The 21,236-nt window shown below is 42.7% G+C and overlaps 1 protein-coding gene across 18 annotated transcripts in view; it reads right to left on the bottom strand.

Annotated features, from left to right (window-relative positions):
• BAZ2B (bromodomain adjacent to zinc finger domain 2B) overlaps positions 1–21,236 on the bottom strand; it is a 441,294-nt gene that overhangs the window by 329,338 nt on the left and 90,720 nt on the right. For all 18 annotated transcript variants that reach the window (XM_073634094.1, XM_073634089.1, XM_073634092.1 and 15 more), the window contains exon 2: positions 7,192–7,235. The gene's annotated coding sequence lies outside the window, so the exon portion shown is untranslated. The remainder of the gene's footprint in view (positions 1–7,191; positions 7,236–21,236) is intronic.

Here is a 21,236-nt window from a genome sequence, read left to right as displayed (position 1 = left end):
CCTGTAAATCAGCGGTGGGATTTTGGTAAAATGTATCTACAGCCAAAATGTTCTTCTTAAGCCCCATACACAGGGGCCGAATGCCGGGTGACATCGGCCGGCTCAGCAGGAACCAGCCGACATTCAGCCCATATGTATGGCAGCCGGTCCAACAGAAGCTGGCCTTTGGCCGCCTTTTGTCAGAAGAGCATACCGGAAAACCAGCAGCTGACCGAATCCCGATCCGCACTCTCAGCCAATGGCTAAGAGCACTGACCAGAGTGTTCTGGCGAGGTGGACCATCCCACTGTCAGAACGCAAGAGCTCAGCGGGGGAGATCGCTGTACTAACGTCGGAACAAGGCGGACATTTTTTTTTTGGTTAGCCCAAAAAAACTCATAGGCTTTAGTTTGGGATAGAGTAGTGAAGGGTCATCATGTTTATGTTGCTGTCTAGGGAGATTCATGCTCTGTCTATGTCCTAGTGACTTTTTTTTTTACCTGGAATGAAAGTAAGGGAATATCCAAAATTTTGAGCTGTCACCAGAACAGAAATTAGGAGGACTCACTCACAGATCGCTTTTCAGAAAGGTGGTACAGTCTACCGCCCATGTAGAAGGGACCTAAATCTAAAAAATGTCAGCAGACCAGAATAGTATCAATGTTGTTTCTCCAGGACAGAAGAAGGAGAGAACAGAGGGCAAGAATGCACATCTGCCAACCTTTTTAGATGGGAATGAGGGACACCTATCAGCAAATATATGAAGGCATAGGACACACCCCCTGCCACGCCTCTTAAAGGAGAATTAAACAACAAAAAAAAAGATTTGTTTAACCCATGAGTGCTTTTTTATTTTATTTTTTTACCACTACTATTCTCTTGTATTGGCTTTTGGAATTTATAAATGCAGCAATTTGGAAATTGGATGAAAGGTTTAGCACTGGGAAACACTTTTTGAAAGATAAAAAGTGCATTTTATATACAACGATATAGATCAGACCCAAATGAGGGATAAATGAGGAGGAATGAAGGACAGATGTACTTTGGTCCAAATCAGGGACAGTCCCTCGAAATCAGGGACAGTTGGGAGCTATGAAGAAAGTACACAGTAAAAGTTTGTGAAAACAGATAGGTGTTAGCCTAGCCTGACTATAAATGTGTATGCAAATATCAGAAACTTGATTTTTTGCTCTGTTTAATGTCTTTCATGCAGTCATGTGATGACTCCTGAAGGGGGGATTGGAGTTCATGTTGGTTAATCTTCCCCTTCAGCATGCCTAGGCATTTGTTTACATAAACAGCATTGAAAGAGCCTTCTATCATGCTCCATTTATCCACAAAACTATCTTTTGCAGTGATCTACCCTACACCCCCCTATCCCCCCCCCTCATCCTGCAAGGGTTAAATGCTCATTAACCACTTCAGCCCCGGAAGAATTTACTCCCTTCCTGACCAGAGCACTTTTTGAGATATGGCACTGCTTCGCTTTAACTGACAATTGTGCGGTCGTGCGACGTTGCACCCAAACAGAATTGACATCCTTTTTTCCCCACAAATAGAGCTTTCTTTTGGTGGTATTTGATTACCTCTGAGGTTTTTATTTTTTGCGCTATAAACAAAAAAAGAGCGACAATTTTGAAAAAAAAAAGCTATATTTGTTACTTTTTGCTATAATAAATATCCCCAAAAAATATATTAAAAAAACCAAATTTCTTTCTCAGTTTAGGCCAATAGGTATTCTTCTACATATTTTTGGTAAAAAAAAAATCTAAATAAGTGTATATCGATTGGTTTCGCGCAAAAGTTATAGCGTCTACAAAATAGGGGATAGATTTATGGCATTTTTATTATTAATTTTTTTTTTTAGTAGTAATGGCGGCAATCTGCGATTTTTATCGTGACTGCGACATTATGTCGGACACATCGGACACTTCTGACACTATTTTGGGACCATTATCATTTATACAGCGATCAGTGCTTTAAAAATGCACTGATTACTGTATAAATGACACTGGCAGGGAAGGGGTTAAACACTAGGGGGCGATCAAGGGGTTAAGTGTGTCCTAGGGAGTGACTCTAACTGTAGGGGGGATGGGCTACCACTGACATGACAGCGATCACTGCTCCAGATGACAGAGAGAAGTAGATCTCTGTCATGTCACTAGGCAGAACGAGGAAATGCCTTGTTTACACAGGCATCGTCCTGTTCTGCCGCTCCGTGACACGATCTTGGGACACTGGCGGACATCGAGTCTGCGTGAACCGTGGGCACGGTCACGAAGTACACGGAGCGCACGCGCCCACAATGCCCCGTTTTAAAGGGGACGTACCTTTACGCCCGTTTGCACAGCCGTGCCATTGTGCCGACGTATATCGCGTGCGCTAGTCGGCAAGCGGTTTAAGTGGTTGTAAACCCTTACATATACCCAGTGAAGGGACTGGCCTCAGGTGATACTTAGAGATAAAACAAATCCTCCTATATATGGTGTACTTGTATATCTGCAGTCTTCTACATCTGTTCAAAGTCTAAAATGAATAATGCTTGTCTGAGCGGTCAGAAAAAATAGAGTTGAGAACTGAAGTTACACAATGCAGAGCTCAGTGAGGAGAGCTCTGAGAACTGATTGGAGGGAAGGGACATACTTCCCTTTACACAGCACACAGGAACAGAGCTGAGGCTGCCAATCAGCTGGAGCTCCCTCCCCTGTCACCTTTTTTCATTTGATGTCAGGAAAACTTGTCAGAAGTGATCCATGCTGATAGCAGAGTAACAAGGCAGCAGACAGAAATGACACTTAGTGCTCTTAAAGTGATACTAAAGTCTCATTTTTTGGTTTGTTTAAATATAATAAACATGTTATACTTACCTGCTCTGTGCAGTGGTTTTTGCACAGAGCAGCCCAGATCCTCCTCTTCTCAATTCCCTCGCCGATGCTCCTGGCTCCTTGAACGGGGGGGGGGATGGGGGGAGCCAGGAGCACCGGCGAGGAAATTGAGAAGAGAAGGATCCGGGCTGCTCTGAGCAAAACCATTGCACAGAGGAGGTAAGTATAACATGTTTATTATTAAAAAAAATCCTTTATCACTTTAACAACATCAGAGAAGCTCTGAACAACTTATGCCTGCCATAGGGTTTAAGCGAGTTCTGAGTATTCTCTTCAAAGCCTCTCAATGCATAGAAAATGTACAGATCCATTCTCTGACATTACAATGGCATCAAAAAAATGTGCAAAACATTCTCAGATATGGAGTGTAAGATCGAGAAACTGGTCTCTGCTTAAGAGCTCTTGTGTCTGCCCTCTACATGTATACATTTTATGTACACAGTGTGCATTTTCTACAGAAGATGCACGCCTTTGAATTTCTTTTTCTGCACATAAAATCATTTTAACTCTGCAGCTGCCTATGAGGTCTTGAGAGTAATTTGAGAGCAATAAGCAATCAGTCTCCCTATTATTAGGATGGGCCCCTTGCCTAAGCCAGGCATACATTTGTCAGCATCAGTGGATGAGATGCAGAGCAGAGTACATGTGTCTTCAATATTCGTAGAACAGGGCACTATTTTTTTTAACATTTTTTAGGCCGGGTGGAAGTAATTGATGTAAAAGGGGAAATACTTTTAAAGATGGAGTGACTATGACACAAGTTACTCAGATCTAATTTACAAAAGCTTCATAAATAAAACTGTCAAACTTGAATTTGCAGTGGAAAATTACATCTAAAGATAGCAATTTTAAATATAATTTGTTTAGAGATCGTGGCACTTTGCTTTATATCTACTGGCAACGTCCACTTCTGCAACCCTATTGGAGGTCGGTTCAGGATCTCCATCAATGATTGTTTGATGAGGACTTCCACGTGTGTCCCAAAATCTTTTTATTAGGGCTACTCCCTACCAGATTGCCTAGGCTAGCTAAGAGGTTATTGCATCATATTCTAATGGTTGCTATATGCCTTGTGGCCCTCCAATGGAATAGGCAACCACCACCGACCTCCACTGAGCTGTACACCAGGATTAAGGATGTGGAAGTTTTGGAGTCCCTCATGGGACTTGTAGTTCAGCAACAGCTGGAGGGCCACAGGTTGAGCACCCATGCTTTAAGTGGTCCCTTTTGGATTGAGTCCAATTGCTAATGTTTAGAAAGCTAGACTGTTCAACATGTACTTTTGGTCAAATACGGTTGCTACCACTTGAAGATGTCTTGCTGATACAATCTCTGCATTCCCTTCAGACCTCTGTTTTTAATGTGGGTCTGTTGTTGACCTTATATGATGTCCTTTGTTTGTTGTTTCTTTTCCCTCTTTGCTATATAATTTTTTTTTAAAATAAAAATGGTCAATTGAAAAAAATATACAGTATATATAATTTGTTGACCAACACAGACAGATCTTATCTTGTACACTTTAATACACAGTGAAGGTACATTTACTGTCACATATGAACAAGGTAAACAAGAATAAATGGGGAGCTGGATTCAGATTTTCTACGGGTCATAAGGACATCACAAGGCGAAACGCATAGGTTGGAGCAAGGACGCTGACATCACCACGCACGCCGACATCGTACTTGTGGTTTGGAGCTCTGGCCGAAGATGGCAGACTACGCGATTAAGCTGTTTACACCAGTGTCTTGATGACACTTTGAAATGTGAGTGGATATAGATGTTTTTTACTAAAAGCTTGGTTTTAAAATCATTTTACAGTATGGAAACTCCCTTTTTCTGTCCTCCTCTTATGCATGCTGGTGTTTTATGCGAGAGTGATTATTACTAAGAGCCGCTTCTGGAGTGGAGTCATCAACCATTGAGTGGACCTGTTTGATGGTGGAATATAATGGTGGTTTATAATTTGACCAGCCTTTATTTCTGGTGAGTGGATCTAGTGAGAACGGTGGAGGATTACACTGGGTGTGTGGTGCACAGTGGCATGGGAATTACCTCTGAGGAGTTTAATCACATCTGATACAGCACAACATTTGGCCATTTGGGGCTTTCTTGTTTGAAATAACACAGACTTTTTTCTACTTTTTTCTGGGACATATTTATATATATTTTTTAGCACTTTCAATAGTGTTTGTTACATAGGATATCTGCACTAAGCATTTGTATATGAATTGATTGCACTGTACAGTTTATGAAATATTTATTTGTTGTTGCACTTGCACTTTATTTACATATGAATTTGTTAGGCACATTATTGAAATAGATATTTCTTGACACAGGTGGGAGGCATTAGTGTAGTATAAAGGTTTGAGATAGACTAGTGTTGCTCATTTTCCAATATCACTGAAAACCTGAGCAGGACAAAGACCTTGGGTTTTTAAAGCATATTGCTGGTCAGTGGGGACCCAGGAGGGGAGCACAGAGTGGCGCTGGAATCCTCACAAGCAGGAATACTATGTTTGACACTTTACATGCACGGATGGATTTTCACTTATGATGCACTATTATGAACTGTATGTTTGAACTGGCACTTTATATAATAGTTTGATATTTGTTACAAAGGAGCAGTTCTAAGTTTAATAATTTTCATCATTGTTGAGAAAAGAACCTACCAAGCATCTCTTGGTGCCAAAAACTGTGCCAGGAACTCTGAACTTTGTTAAGCTCTAATATGCAAACCTCAACTTTTACCAGAATACAAAAGTCAAGGTACCCAAGTAACTTCCAATTGATCATTGAAATCACACCTCAGGTTAAAAGAACCAGTAGGGAACCATTATAGACCTTCATAATGTGGAGTTTCTGGGGCACATGTAATGCAAGTAACTTCCTACTGCTCATTGAGATCACTACTCACATTGAGAGGACTGATGGGAAACTGTAGTTTCTAGTACAATTGTAATGCAAGTAAGTTAACATTAGTCATTGAGACCACCACTCACATTAAAGGAACCAATAAGGAACTGTTATAGATCTTTGAAATTTGTAGTTTTGGGGGCACTTGTAAAGCAAGTAAGTTAATATTGATCATTGAGACCACCACTCACATTGGGAGGACTGATTGGGAACTGTTGGCGACATTTCAAATTTGGAGCTTCCAGGGCAGAAATAGGTTAATTTTTGTAATTGGGACCACCACCCAGATTGGGAGGACCAACAGGGAGCTGTTAAACACCTTTGCAATGTGGAATTTCTGGGGCACATGTAATGCAAGTAACATTCTATTGGTAATTGGGACCAACGCTCTAGAGACAACTAGAATTTAGAGTTTCTGGGGCCCTTGCAATGCTCTGCAAAGGTACATTCATGGTTCTGTAGGTGTTTGTTTTTAAGTTAGGATAACGTTTTAGGTTTTTCTACAGACTAAACAATGTACTTTAGGTTAACTCTAATTACAAAAAACACAACAGGAAATGTGAGGTGACTCAGCTTGGCATCACAGGTTGGCAAGTTCCATCAGGAAGACTCCAGCCATTGTTATAAACCCACAGGATCCACTCATAACTGAAATAAAATTCTTTGAGGGTTTTGCATATTGGATTCCAGCATAGCTTCACTGCATTTTGAAGATGATCTCATGACCTAATACCCCTAGATAGCAGGGAAACTATTTTTATACTGGAATATTATTTGGACATTGGTCTGGCAATTATTACTCTGGCACAAAAGATGTCAGTTCTAACCAGCACTGTCTACGAGAGGCTAACCTTGCATTGTGTTAGCTGACAGCCCCCTTCGCTGTATAAAGTATCCGATCTCCCTAAACACTCCCCTTTATCTATTTTGCATTAGAAGAGTTGCATGCCTGACTTGTGATTGTCTTATTCCGCTCACAATGAAGTGAGCACTGAATTGGCACAAATTCACACAAAAGACAACATTGCAAGTCAAAAACACTGAAGGATAGAGGACTGACAAATTATAGTGAACGTTCTCTTTTTTTTCATTATCATCTGACAAAATATTATTCAGAAGCGAGGGTTACAATATAATTTGCGCACCAATTTAGGAGTGTATAATCCTAACAAGTCAGATACATTAATCTATGAAATACACACACATAGGTAATCCATAGCTGACCAGATGTTGGGGAACTATAAGCCCCAGCACCCCAACCACACCCATTCATGGGCTCGTACTCCATTTTACGGCTGGCCAAGGCAACTTGTTGGAACTACAGTTCCAAGCATGCCTTTCTGGCTTTGCACAAATGCAAAACCATTCAACCTCCTCTTGTAAGTTTTGCAAAGAGAAAAACAAAAGGACTTACTGTACAGCTTGTGGTCAGTCTTATGTCATCACTTTTGCAGCACACTGTAACAAAGAACAAAGCCAAGAGATGTGTTGTTATTATTTCCATTATACATTGATTTGTACAGTAAGTATAAATAAATTATTAAATATATAATATTATTTATTTCTTAAATACATTGCAAAAATGTGCCCTATAATAAAACACACCTACATGTCTGAAAGCTGATCCTGTATTTAAAGAACCAATAAGTATAAAAGTAAAATGATTATGGAACCATTTGTATATTGGTAAAGCCACTCATGTCAACACAAAAGGTAAATACCAACTTCACCCAAAATGATCTTTCAGACTCTGACGCTAACTAAAAAAAAAAAATGTTTTTTTTTAAAAGGTTTTCTTGCAAGCAAAAGGGTTAATACTTACAACACCCGCCTGTTATGTTGCCAATCTCTGCTGTCTTAAGGCATTACACTGGCATCTGCATTGGACACCTGCTTCACACTAGTGCGACTTCTGATGTGACTTGAGTTGCACAAAATTGAAATTGTTTTCAATGATGCCCATTCAAATTCATGTGACTCAGAATGGTGCGATTTTTGAATTTTCCTACACTACTATGGTCCGATTTAAAATGCAACCTGGCTCCACAGAAGTTTGCATGTCCTCCCTGTGCCTGCGTGGGTTTCCTCCGGGTACTCCGGTTTCCTCCAACACTCCAAAGACATGCTGGTAGGTTAATTGGATCCTGTCTAAACTGGCCCTAGTATATGAATGTGAGTTAGGGACCTTAGATTGTAAGCTCCTAGGGACCGATGTGAATGTACAATGTATATGTAAAGCACTGCGTAAATTGACGGCGCTATATAAGTACCTTAAATAATAACAATAATAATACGCAAAGTCGCAAGACATTATTGCATTGTAAATTGCATTGCAGTAGTGTAAACCTAAGTGAGAGACAGCAAGCTGGATGACCTCCTAAGCCTATGTCAGATTTTATTTATTTATTTATTATTATTATAGGTACTTATATAGTACCTTAAATTTTTGCATATATATATATATATATATATATATATATATATATATATATATATATATCATTCACATCAGTCCCTGACCTCAAAGGACCTTACAATCTAAGGTCCCTAAGGCCTAGTACACACTACTAGTTTTGACTATTTTGACTAACTGCCAGCTCAGGTTGGAGCCACTGTACTAACAATCTGATGTTAGTATACCGATCTCCCCTGCTGTTCTATTTAGTTCTAACAGGGGGACGCCCCCCCCCCCCCCCCCCCCACCAGAACACTCCAGTCAGCCTTCTCAGCCATTGGCTAAGAGCACTGATCGGGAGCTGGTCGGCTACTGATTTGCCAGCGTCTGACAGAAGCCGGCCGAACGTTTTTATTGAACACCCGACATTAGGCCCTGTGTTCTAGGCTCAACCCACATTCATACATACACATACTAGGGCCAACTTAAACAGGAGCCAATTAACCTACCAGCATGTCTTTGGAGTGTGAGAGGAAACCGGAGTACCCGGAGGAAGTCCACGCAGGCACAGGACATGGGCAAATCTGCTACTAGAGACAAATCGCCAATAGCAGGATTACTAAAAAGGCTGCCTGTTTATTCCTAAGGAATCATTCCCTTTGTAACCGGATTCGGTGAGATATCGCTCCATCGCTGACCTGAACGCTGTTGAATTTCGCTAACGATTGAGATTTAGTAGCGTTCAGGCCAGCGACAGAGTAACATCCCACTGCCTCATCTACAGAGGCAGCAATTCCATAAGGACAACCATGCAGCCTCTTAGTGATCCTGACACTGGACGCAGGATCTTTAGCGGTCATCAATCTGGCATCAGCCTTAAGCTGGCCAATAATGGCTGAATCAGCAAATTTGTGCCATGCCATGTGGGGCCCTATCAATTTCAATACGAATGGAGCTGGGTAAAAAATTGTTGGCTGAACAGTGACTGCATCCTATCAGGTGCAGTCACTGTTTGAATATTCAGGCAGCGGTGGGTGCTGCGCCTATCTGAATTCAGGAGCTGATGGTGTAAATACCTCCATCCTTGCTGGTCAGTGTAGATGGGGGAATGGATTGAAGAAACCTAAGCCTGTATTGCTAGCCTTGGGGGTGGATTTACTAAAGCCTCGTACACACGATCGGATTTTCCGCAGACAAACAGGCGGACTTTTGTACGAAGGCGTGTGCCTGGATTTTGTCTTGCATACAAACGGCAAGGTATTGTCGGCCAACAAAGACGAACGTAGTGACGTACTACATGGTTTTTCAGCTCTTTAGCGCCACCCTTTGGGCTCCTTCTGCTAATTTCGTGTTAGTAGAAGTTTGGTGAGTGTTGATTCGCACTTTTCATTTTGTGCCTTTCATTTCACGCTTTTCATTTCATACTTTTCCGTTCATTTCTGAATGGCCGTTCATCAACCAGCCATGTTGCGGAATCAGAGGCAATAATGTGTTATTTATTATTGACCTTGGAGTTATTGCTTTGACCCAAGTCCAGTCCAGGAACAGGAGGAGGAGGATTTCTTGGACCAAATAGCCAGATCCTTTGGACTTGTGTTCCAGAACTTAGGAAGCGGTATATGACGGAAGCACTCAAGCGGAGTGTGGGATGTTCCGTGACAATCGTGACCAATTATGTCATATGCCTTTTCTGCGGGAGCTCCAGGAGAATAATCCAGATGATTTTCGGAATTATCTCCGGATGACGGACCCCTGCTTTCACCAATTCTTGGCATTGTTGACCCCCTATATTAAGAGATCCGTATCCTCAGTATGTGACCCAAAAAGGAGATAAACTGACCATAGTGTAATACATCCAAGAGACACCTGCAGCACGACACATAACCTCACCTCACCTCACCATGTATTACACTATGGTCAGTTTATCTCCTTTTTGGGTCACATACTGAGGATACGGATCTCCTGGCTGCAGAGGGTGAATAATTTATTTCCTATCACCATTCAATTGATTTCTAGTGCGTTTTAAAGCTTGCAAGTTGGTAAGCATACTCTACAGCTACAGTGGTGGGAATATCACCTTTTGGTTTATGTGCACATCAGGGTGTTGGTCACAATTGAAGGTCCACATATGATACATAGAAATACTACACTATGGCCAGTTTTCTTGCTTTTCTCCCTTTTCCGGTGTATATGAACTGAGGGAATGGTAACCTGAGCCTGGAAAGAGCCGAATACTCTCTACCTTAAAGGCCCTGGCTGGGTTTAAGCCATCCGCCTATATTGCTTGTTGTTTCGGTAAGGGCAGCTTACTACTACGGTGTTTGGGTTCTTCAGTTGGACTGTTAATTAATTTTGTGTACATGGAAGTGTTTTGGTGATCCGGAGTGCTTTCCTTTGAGAATAATTTGGACTTTCAATTTATTTCAAGATATATATCTAAAGTAATTTATTGAACTTCTAGCGCAGTTTATAATTTAATATTGAATTTTTTGTGTTGTCGCACTGTTTACTGCTGCTTCTTTTATATTTTTTTGATGTATTTTTTCCAGCGCAGCATTTTTATTTACTACAAAGCAGCTTCATTATTATCCCATTAAAGAAGAAGAGAATTGTGCGCTGCATTTCGAGATTTCATAATTTGCCGCGTCACGAATGTTAATTCTCCATTACAAACGCTAGTTTACAAGACCGACCGCTTCTGGCTCGTCCTTGCTTCCGAGCATGCATGTTTGTATATTGGACTTTTGTCCAACGGACTTGTGTACACACGATTGGAAAATTTTAAAACCTGCCATCCAACATTTGTCCGCGGAAAATCCGACAACAATTGTCCGATGGAGCGTACAAACGGTTGGATTTTCCGCCAACAGCCTGTAATCACACATTTCCCGTCAGAAAATCTGATCGTGTGTACGAGGCTTAAGACTATAGAGTGTGTAATTAGTGAAAGGCATAGAGGACCTGTGACACCATTGTAAACCTGGTATTCATTTATGTCAATTTTCAACAGCTGCGAGTAAAGGGAGGCCTCACAAGCCCAGAATTGGACTTTAAGGAGCACTTATAGGGGGTGATTTACTAAAAGGCAAATAGGCTGTGCTCTTTTGCAAGTCCAGTTGTACTCTGCAAGTGCAGTTGCTCCATAGCTCAGTAAATGTGCAGAAGCTCTGCTGACTTCCATCATTCAATCACGTGCAAGCAAAAAAACTGTTTTTTTTTTTTATTTTCCTTGCATGTGATTGAGTATTCTTTGTAAAGTGAAGCTTTACCCCCTTTACTAAACTCTGGAGCAACTGCACTTACAAATGTGCACGGTCTATTTGCCTTTAGTAAATCAACCTCACAGTCTTGTCTTTCCCCCAGCCTGTGACTGGACAAAAGATAAGCAGCATACTATGAGCTAATTTCTCTGTCACTATGATTCCTCCTCGCAACAGTATGATCCTTATTAGAACAAGAGCACTGCAGCACAACTGATTGAGTCCTTATGCTGCTTCCCCTTCCTCCAGTCTGAGCTCTGCTGTACAGGGGACTGCAAAAAGTAGATATGCTGCTCGCATTAACAAATACATTTAATGATGCATTTATTTGTGACTTTTATATCTACCTGGAGCTCAGTTTTAAAAAACATACTCAACTCATCACTTAGAAGGCAGCCGCTCATACTACATAGTTGTTGGTAAACCTAAAGATTGTACAATCAGATCTGTACCACAACCCGAAACTGAGACCGGGTCCATCTGTTCTGTTTTTATGGGATGCTTGATCTGCTCAATGGCCTGCAAACAGCTGCCGAGGGTTTATAAGAGCAGGGTCCCCTCTGTTAATTGATTTTTCAGGAATTCCATGTAAAAGATCATCCACACAGGAGCAGAACAGAAAAAAAAAAGAGAGCAGCTGTCATTAGCAACTAATCAAGTTGTCACACTGTAAAAAAAAAAAAAAAAAATCCAGGATTCATAACAGATTCTGATTGGCTACTATGGGAAACACCTCCACGTCTCTTTTCTGTGGGTGACAAACAATTAGGTGAAAGCTTCGCAGTCAGCTTAATAGGAATGGATGTTCCATCCCTGTTGTCATGAGGGGGTTAAACAAATCTAATCGCCCACATAATACATTTTAATATTCAATACATTTAAGGTGCACTATTAACTTGTCAACATCCCTGCCGTACAACATACCATAAATTACCATAGTACATCTGCTACGTGTTAGCGATCTGTGGAACGCAGACTGCAGAGCTGCCAAGGCCCGTCACTGTCTCTATGGCTGACTATCAGAACAGAGGAAAAGTGACGGCATCGGGAAATCATCGATTTCACCAAGTGAAAGAAAGGAAAATGCTGCCAATCTTTACAAAATGGTGGCCTGACACAGAGGACACAGGCTAGGCTTCATTTCTCAAATGCCTTATACAATAAAGCAGCTATTTTCAATCAGGGTTCCTTGGAAACCTAGAGTTCCTCCAGAGGTTGATAGGGGTTCCTTGAGCTGTAGCTGACTGACTCCCCATATGATGGTGCCTGTATAGTTCCATGGCATTTAGCGCTCTACTGTCTTTGGGACTCCAGAGCCAGCAGATCACTATTAAAACAGAATGGAAGTTTAGCAAAAAGGAAGCGCTGGAGGGGAATCCAGTCATGTGATCTGTGAAAGTCATTTAACTGTCTCTCTTCCAAAGACTGGGCTCTATCTGGTGCATAAAGCAGAGAGAAAATTTTGCATACCGAAGGCTCCACACTGCGACCTGCATTTTATGAATGGGCTGCAGAATGCAAGGAATTATACATTGTATAACAGAGAGCAATATCTACTCATCATTATAAAACAGCCCAGTTGTTAAATAACTACAGCGGTGGATGAACTGTACCTTGTGCCCAGAGCTATTCTTAGTTTATGGGCCACCAGCCAATTTAACTAGAACCTGGGCATACATATCATGTATGTTTGGTTTTAAAGCAGAACTTCATCATAAAGGGATGCCTAGGGGATCCGAGAAGAAGTTTGTCCCCTCCTTTCTTTGTCATGTGCCCCCCTTCTCTTGTAATCTGCCCCCTAAGACCATTCACAAAGCACTTGTGGATGCCCAGTGGCATAGGTGTGCGCAGCCTATTGTATTAGGGTGTGCACCTCAAAGCTCCAACACATATGCCTTTGTGACATATTAACAGGCCTCTTCCCCACTCATCATCCTAAAACAATGGGGGGAGGGGGAGCAGGTGAGCACATAGGGGGACCTGGGCAGCAGAAAGAAAAGGAACTGGGACAAGAGAAGTGGCATAGATAGGTACCAACCCCCTGTATTTTCCTCCCGTGGCAGCTGCATATCGGCGAGAGGAAGAGGAGGAGAAGCCTACTTTCAGCTGCTGCAGAAGAAAATACAAATTGGTCCCTTAAGTTCCATTACAGCCGCCTATCCTGTCCAGGTTCTGGGGGTCGGCAAGTAAGGATATCGGCTTACCTGTGACCTACCCAAAATTGATGGGTTGCCAACTCCAGGATTAGGGTGTGCCCAGCTCACCTGGCACACCCCTTGCGCACGCCTATGCCCAGTGGAAAGCTGGCTGTGAAGGCACGAAGAGCCACAGCCAGCTTCCCGCAGTAAGCATGCCAGGTACCCGAAGGCCGGCGAAGAGCCAGATCGGGTGAGGACACCGCTGGATCTCTGGACAGATAAGTGTCCTTTTATTAAAAGTCAGCAGCTACAGTATTTGTAGTTGCTAAGTTTTATTTTTTTCTTTTTAATGGGGCAAATCCTCTTTAAAGTGTGTTTAGGTTGCCACTTGCAGTCTCTTTTGGAAGCCTGGATGAAGAGGTGACAAAGCAGGATCACGACTGAAAAAACAGGGACAGAGCATTGTCACCCTATAACAGAAAGTACCTTAACTAGGACCTTCATGGCAGCATTGTCAGGTAGAATTCTAGTAAAAGCTGCAGATTTAAAAATTGCATTTGAAATTATACAAACATGTTAAAGGCACCATAGTCACAATGCAGCACTTCTAGCTGACTGGACATAAAGTGCTCAGTTATCTGTTCAACAACTGGATGTTAGAGCGACCTAATTTAGCCTTTTCTGAACAACGGCCAAATCCCAGCACCGGGAAATCAAAATGAAAGGTCATGCTGCCGTTCTCTGAAATTTTGGCTCGGACTGTGGAACTGTGGATTTACTCAGAAATTACATTTATTCTAATGCTCTCTAGCATCAATATTATCTTGACAAGACAATGATTTTGTTTACAAGGGGACAAAATAACAACAGTTCAATTTCCTATATGGAGTTGGGCGACGATGAGATGAGCAAATGGACTGGTGATTGACTTTGAATTGGACACAGCTAACGCCTAATTGAGATTTGCTGTTCCTCTTGAATATGTGCGGATCTATGTGTCCCGCCATGAACTGCACATATATTGTAGGTTTGCTAATATTCCAACACATCAGTGGGCTGAAACCACAATTGAGGTATCTGACCTGCCAAGTCTGCAGCAAATCATCAAGTCATTTGTTTTTCTGCATTCTGACCACATAAATGTATATACATCATGTTGACCCATTTCTAGAAATATGCACGTGCTGTAATGTAAGCTTGCTTGCATTTACGTTAGTTTGACTGCAGGAAAAAGGAGAAGTGTGAGTAGGACCTTTAAAACCCAATCCCTCAGCAACACATAACCTTTCCTTCACTCCCCCACCACTGTGTTCAGCCCCCTGAGAAGTGAGTTCATACTTCCAGGTATAGAGGGAGGCATGGCACATAAACCGCTCTCTTAAAACTGACAAACAACTTACTAACAGCTAAAACCAACGGTCACTCTTCCTTACTCTTACTTTTGGACCTCTCCGCTGCCTTTGATACAGTTGACCACAGGGCCGGTGCTATCACTAGGCAAACTAGGCAGCCGCCTAGGGCGCACTGCTGCCTAGGGCGCCCGGCCACTGGTGTTCCTACCCTCTTCTCTCTGCAGCAAGCAACTAAGTCTCAGCATCAGCAGGCAGCCGCCGCTCAGTTTGCACATAGTGTCAGAGGTGCAGCGGCGGAGAACTGTGTCTGTGTCCCGACTCCTGAATGAATGGAAGCAAGCAAACATTCATTGATGGGCGCTGATAGGCTGCATTGATGGGCACTGATAGGCTGCATTGATGGGCGCTGGTAGGCTGCATTGATGGGCGCTGATAGGCTGCATTGATGGGCGCTGGTAGGCTGCATTGATGGGCGCTGGTAGGCTGCATTAATGGGCACTGGTAGGCTGCATTGATGGGCACTGGTAGGCTGCATTGATGGGCACTGGTAGGCTGCATTGATGGGAGCTGGTAGGCTGCATTGATGGGTGCTGGTAGGCTGCATTGATGGGCACTGGTAGGCTGCATTGATGGGAGCTGGTAGGCTGCATTGATGTGCGCTGATAGGCTGCATTGATGGGCGCTGATAGGTTGCATTGATGGGTGCTGGTAGGCTGCATTGATGGGTGCTGATAGGCTGCATTGATGGGCGCTGGTAGGCTGCATTGAAGGGCGCTGATAGGCTACATTGATGGGCACCGGTAGGCTGCATTGATGGAGGCTGATAGGCTGCATTTGATGGGCACTGGTAGGCTGCATTGATGGGCGCTGATAGGCTGCATTTGATGGGCGCTGATAGGCTGCATTTGATGGGCACTGGTAGGCTGCATTGATGGCCACTGGTAGGCTGCATTGATGGGCGCTGATAGGCTGCATTGATGGGCGCTGATAGGCTGCATTTGATGGGCGCTTCATTAAAAAGGTGGTGTATCCATGGGCAGGGCAAACGAGCCAGGGGGAGCTGCAAAATTAAGTTTCGCCTAGGGTGTCAAAAATCCTTTCACCAGCCCTGGTTGGCCACCCCCTCTTCCTCAAGAAAGTCTATTTCCTTAGTCTCTGTGACTGTACTCTCTGTTGGATCGTATTTTACCTATCTCACCGCACCTTCAGTGTCACTTACAACTCTACTTCCTCCTCTCCTATTCCTCTAACCATCTAGGTCCCCCAAGGTTCTGTCCTTGGACCTCTCCTATACACCTTCCCTGGGTCAGCTTATAGAAAAAAAAAATTAGAATAAAAATGCCATAAATCTTTCCCTTATTTTGTAGATGCTATAACTTTTGCACAAACCAATCAATACAGTATACGCTTATTGCGTATATATTTTTTTTAACCAATAAGATGTACTAGATTACAGGCAGAATAGTGGTGTAGTGGATAGCACTTTCGCCTAGCAGCAAAAGGGTTACTGGTTCGAACCACAACACTACCTGCCTGGAGTGTGCATGTTCTCCCTGTGCTTGCGTGGGTTTCCTCCCACACGCCAAAAACATCCTGGTAGGTTAATTAGATCCTGTCTAAATTGGCCCTAGTATGTGTATGTATGACTGTGAGTTAGGGACTTTCGATTGTAAGCTCCTTGAGGGTAGGGACTGATGTGTATGTACAATGTATATGTAAAGTGCTGCATAAATTGAGGGTGCTATATAAGTACAATAAATATTGGCCTAAACTGATGAAGAAATTTGTTTTGTTTTTTTTTTAATATTTATTATAGCAAAAAAGTAAAAAAATTGTGTTTTCCTTTCAAAATTGTCGCACTTTTTGGTTTATAGCTCAAAAAATAAAAACCGCAGACGTGATCAAATACCACCAAAAGAAAGCTCTATTTGTGGGAAAAAAGGACATACATTTTCTTTGTGTACAACGTCGCATGACCGCGCAATTGTTAGTTAAAGCGACGCAGGGCCGTATCGCAAAAAATGGCCCGGTCATTAAGGGGGCAAATCCTTCCAGTCCTTAAGTGGTTAAAGGAACAGGATCAATTTATTTATTTTTTTTATTAGGGTAACACATACTTTAACTCTCAGGTACACCACAAACTATATTGTTTTTTCTGTTTTTACTGAAAACAGTTGTTATTCTATGCTGCGCTGACATTCTGTATGGTCAGTTTCGATGTAAATTGTGCTTAGTAAAGGTTTGTGTGCCAGAACAATTTAATTACTTAGCCAGCAAAATACAGGAATCAATGTATTGAACCTGAGCGTTCATGTTTTAAATTGTATTGCAAATAGTCACAATAAAAACATTTCTTCTGTCTCCATAGTTACATCTCATATTTTTCACTGGTTTTCTGTTCTGCAAATGTTTTTTGGCAAGAGGAAGCACCCACAGAACTGATTGGGGACAGTAATGTATGCAAACTACACATAACTGCACTATCAGGTTAACCTGTTTTCATTGAGCTCTTTAGAAGACATTTACCGTATTTATCGGCGTATAACACGCACCCCAAGTTTAGGAGGGAATTTTAAGGAAAAAAACTTTTAGGAGTAAAGTTTAAGGAAGAAAAACTTACATTAAAATGCCCATCAATGCAGCGTTATCGGTGTCCATCTGCAGCCTTTTCAGTGTCAGTGCAGCCTTGCTCCAGTGTCTATTGCAGCCTTGTCAGTGCAGCTTTGCCCCAGTGCAGAATTGTCAGTGCAGCTTTGCCCCAGCGCAAAATTGTCAGTGCAGCCTTGCCCCAGTGTCCATTGTAGCCTTGCCCCAGTGCAGCCTTGTCAGTGCAGCCATGTCAGTGCAGCCTTGTCAGCGCAGCCTTGTCAGTGCAGCTTTTCTCCAGTGCAGCCTTGCCCCAGTGCAGCTTTGTGGGATCGCCGCGATCCCTGCCGACATACACAGCGTATGTGTAAATTCAAATATGGCGCAGAGACTGCAGGGACTCGGCGGAGCCGAGATACACATACCCGAGAGTCCTCGGCTTTTCTCGGCACCGCTGACAGTCCCGCCCAGTCCCGCCCTATGGGCGGGACTGCAAGTGGCGCCGAGAAAAGCCGAGGACTTTCGGGTATGTGTATCTCGGCTCCGCCGAGTCCCTGCAGTCTCGGCGCCATATTTGAATTTACACACGGCTGTGTATGTCGGCGGCGATCGCGGCAATCGCCTGATTTTCGGGGGGAAAAAGTGCGTGTTATATGCCGATAAATACGGTAAGTGTCGATCATATTTTTCTCAGAAAAGAAAAGTAGGATCTGGTTAAAAAATAATTTTACCATGTACATTTAGCTAAGAACTATTTATATCTGAAGTGGTCACTTAACGTGAATGTAAACCCATCCAATTACCTTTTCTTATTTGCTCCCTTTTGTTCGAAATATACCATTGGAAGTGTTTTGTTATATCTATTCAATAAGAGCAAAAATATCTTTTGAAATTTAGAGCTGTCCTGAGTCTTGTGCCCACTTCTTGTGTTAGCTCAGGAAGACCAAGGCAAATGATGAGGAAGATGGAGCAAGTACCTGCTGAAAAAGGTACCCGCTAACCTCCAAAAATATTACAAATTTGCAAGAGGAACATTGGAAAATGAAGTCCTGCTAGATGACTTCAGGCTGGCCCCTTTTGCAGGTAGATGTAAAACATTAAGGCTGGGTTCACTTGTGTGCAGCCGTGGGTTCGTGCCTGGGGTCCGGTGCGTGTCGGTACACCGGTTCAGATGCGATTCAGATCTGAAATTTTGCCTGAATTCGTACCCAAACACGCACAGGAGCCTTTTTGCAATCTGCTCCAGACCTTTGTGAATTGGCTCCATGGTAGGGTTGCCACCTCATCCCTTTAAACCCGAACACATATTAATTACACAGGTTGTGTGGCTGATTAAGGTGTTAATTAAACTCACTTGGTGTGTTAGCTGAATTAAATTAGCCTCAGAACCTGTGTAATTCATATGTGTTTGGGTTTAAAGGGATGAGGTGGCAACCCTACTACATGGAGACCCGGACACACTCACCTGTAATGCGAATTGAATGCATCCAATTTGCATATAAGTAATCCCAGCCTTAAAGGGGTTGTAAAGTTATTTATTTTTTTTTTTTTAAATAACAAACATGTTATACTTACCTTCACTGTGCAGCTTGTTCTGCACAGAGTGGCCCCGAACCTGGTCTTCTGGGGTCCCTCGGCGGCTGTTTCAGCTCCTCCCCGCAAGCATTTACCACCTTCATGCGAGCTCCCTCGCACGGTGGTGAGTGCTTGCGGGCGCGCTCCCGTGATACAGCCGGCGGCTATAGCCGCTCGCTGTATCACTCGGCTCCGCCCCCCGGCGCGCCGCGTCATCGGATGTGATTGACAGCAGCGCGAGCCAATGGCTGCGCTGCTTTCAATCCATCCACTGCAGCCAATCAGCGACCAGGCTGAGCTGCAATGAAGCTGACGAGGACGAGGAGCGAAGATTCGAGGCGTCAGGTAAGTAAAACGGGGGGCCTGGGGGCGGCGGTACTGTCAAAAGTTTTTTCACCTTAATGCATAGAATGCATTAAGGTGAAAAAATTTTTACCTTTACAACCCCTTTAAACTAAATAACTACAGGCATACCCCATTTTTAAGTACACAACGGGTCCAGAGCATGTATGTAAAACAAAAATGTACTCAAAGTGAAGCAATACCTTTTTTCACTTCTCAATGCATGTATATACACTAGCTCTATGGGAAATCTTGGTCAAATTGACATTGACACTGCTCCCGAACCATAGGTGACAGGGACCCCAAACTTTGAGATCCAGGACTATGACATGGTAGCTTTCCTAGGCTGGCTAACCGACCCCAAAATCAGATATGTTGTAGTCCTCGGTCCCCTCTCTTTGCTCCCCAAGTTTGGTGTCCCTGTCACTTATGGTTCGGGAGCAGTGCCATGTCAAGCTGACCAGGATCTCCCATAGACGCCAATGTTAAATGTTAAAAACCAGGAGCAGTGCCATGTCAAGCTGACCAGGATTTCCCATAGAAGCCAATGTGCCCGTACTCGCGAGTGTACATAAAGTAAGTGTATGTAAAGCAGGGTATGCCTGTATACTGTTTAACATCCAGTAATACACTGTCTCACCCTGCTCTGCACATGCTCAGTTGCCTTCCATTTTTAGGCACTGTGGCAAATTTGTAGAGGCCGATCTGCTGGAAGCCTTAAGATGGAACTTTAGTCAGAAATTAAGTCCTGCTAGATCACTTCAGGCTGGCCCTTTTGCAGGTATAGCTATGTACAACATTAAAAATAAGTGTACTGTATAAAATCCAGTAATACACCGTCTTATACTACTCTGCACATGCTCAGTTTCTCTCTATTTTTGGGTATTTTTAGGCACTGCTAAATTTGTAGAGGCCAATCTGTTGACAGCCTTAAAGCAGAATTGAACCCTCCTAATCCTTTACAGCCAATGAAGCTGCTTCTGCTTGATCTGCAACTGCCATGGTGCTGCACATGTGATCAGTTATGATTCCAGCCATTTGATGGTTTTACAAAGAATGCATTAAGGTGAAAAAAACATGAGGGTTTTACACCCCCTTTAAGTTTTCACTATAAAACTTGGAAGCTGATTGGTTTCTATGCAGAGCTGCACCAGATTTTACACTCTCCAGTTTTAGTAAATCAACCCCAAAGTGTCACTAAACCCACATCATAAAAAGATCAACAAATGGTATATTACATGCTCTTCATACTCACTCAGTCACTATGAGATTTGTTTTCTGTATTCTGCAAAAAATCTGGTTGATCCTGCTACTCTCTATCTTCACCTTCTGTTCATATTCCCAATTCAGCTAGGGATTTTGCAGCTGTGGTGGCAAATCTGCACATGCTCAGTTTTCAGTGAGTTTCTATGCTGAGCATTTCCTCCTTATCACATCTGAGCAGCCCATGTGACTATAGAGTCACACATGTGGATGAAGTAAATGACAGCTCCCTCCCTCCCTCCTCCTCCATGCCTACTAACCAGCTAAACACAATGGGTGTGGGATATTACATGTAGATTAATGGAGGCTTCACCTTCTTCTTATTCTAAGATACAGGCTGGAGGGTGTGACACAGCCTGTGACTGAAATCCATCCACACCATGTTATTGACAAAAAATAATAAAGATTTGATTTCAAATATATGTTTGTTTGACAATTTAAAACAGCTTATTGATATTAATTATTTATTTTTACTCTGTATTTTTCAATTTTGAACATGTGACCAGCAGCAGATGACTAGAAGCTCTTCCTGCTTTTGTTTCAAAGCA

This window comes from Aquarana catesbeiana, linkage group LG06 (genome assembly GCF_042186555.1).
Source record: "Aquarana catesbeiana isolate 2022-GZ linkage group LG06, ASM4218655v1, whole genome shotgun sequence".
Classification (NCBI taxonomy): Eukaryota; Metazoa; Chordata; class Amphibia; order Anura; family Ranidae; genus Aquarana; species Aquarana catesbeiana.
Note: the sequence above shows the minus strand (reverse complement) of the source record. Positions and strands in the feature narration are given on the sequence as shown.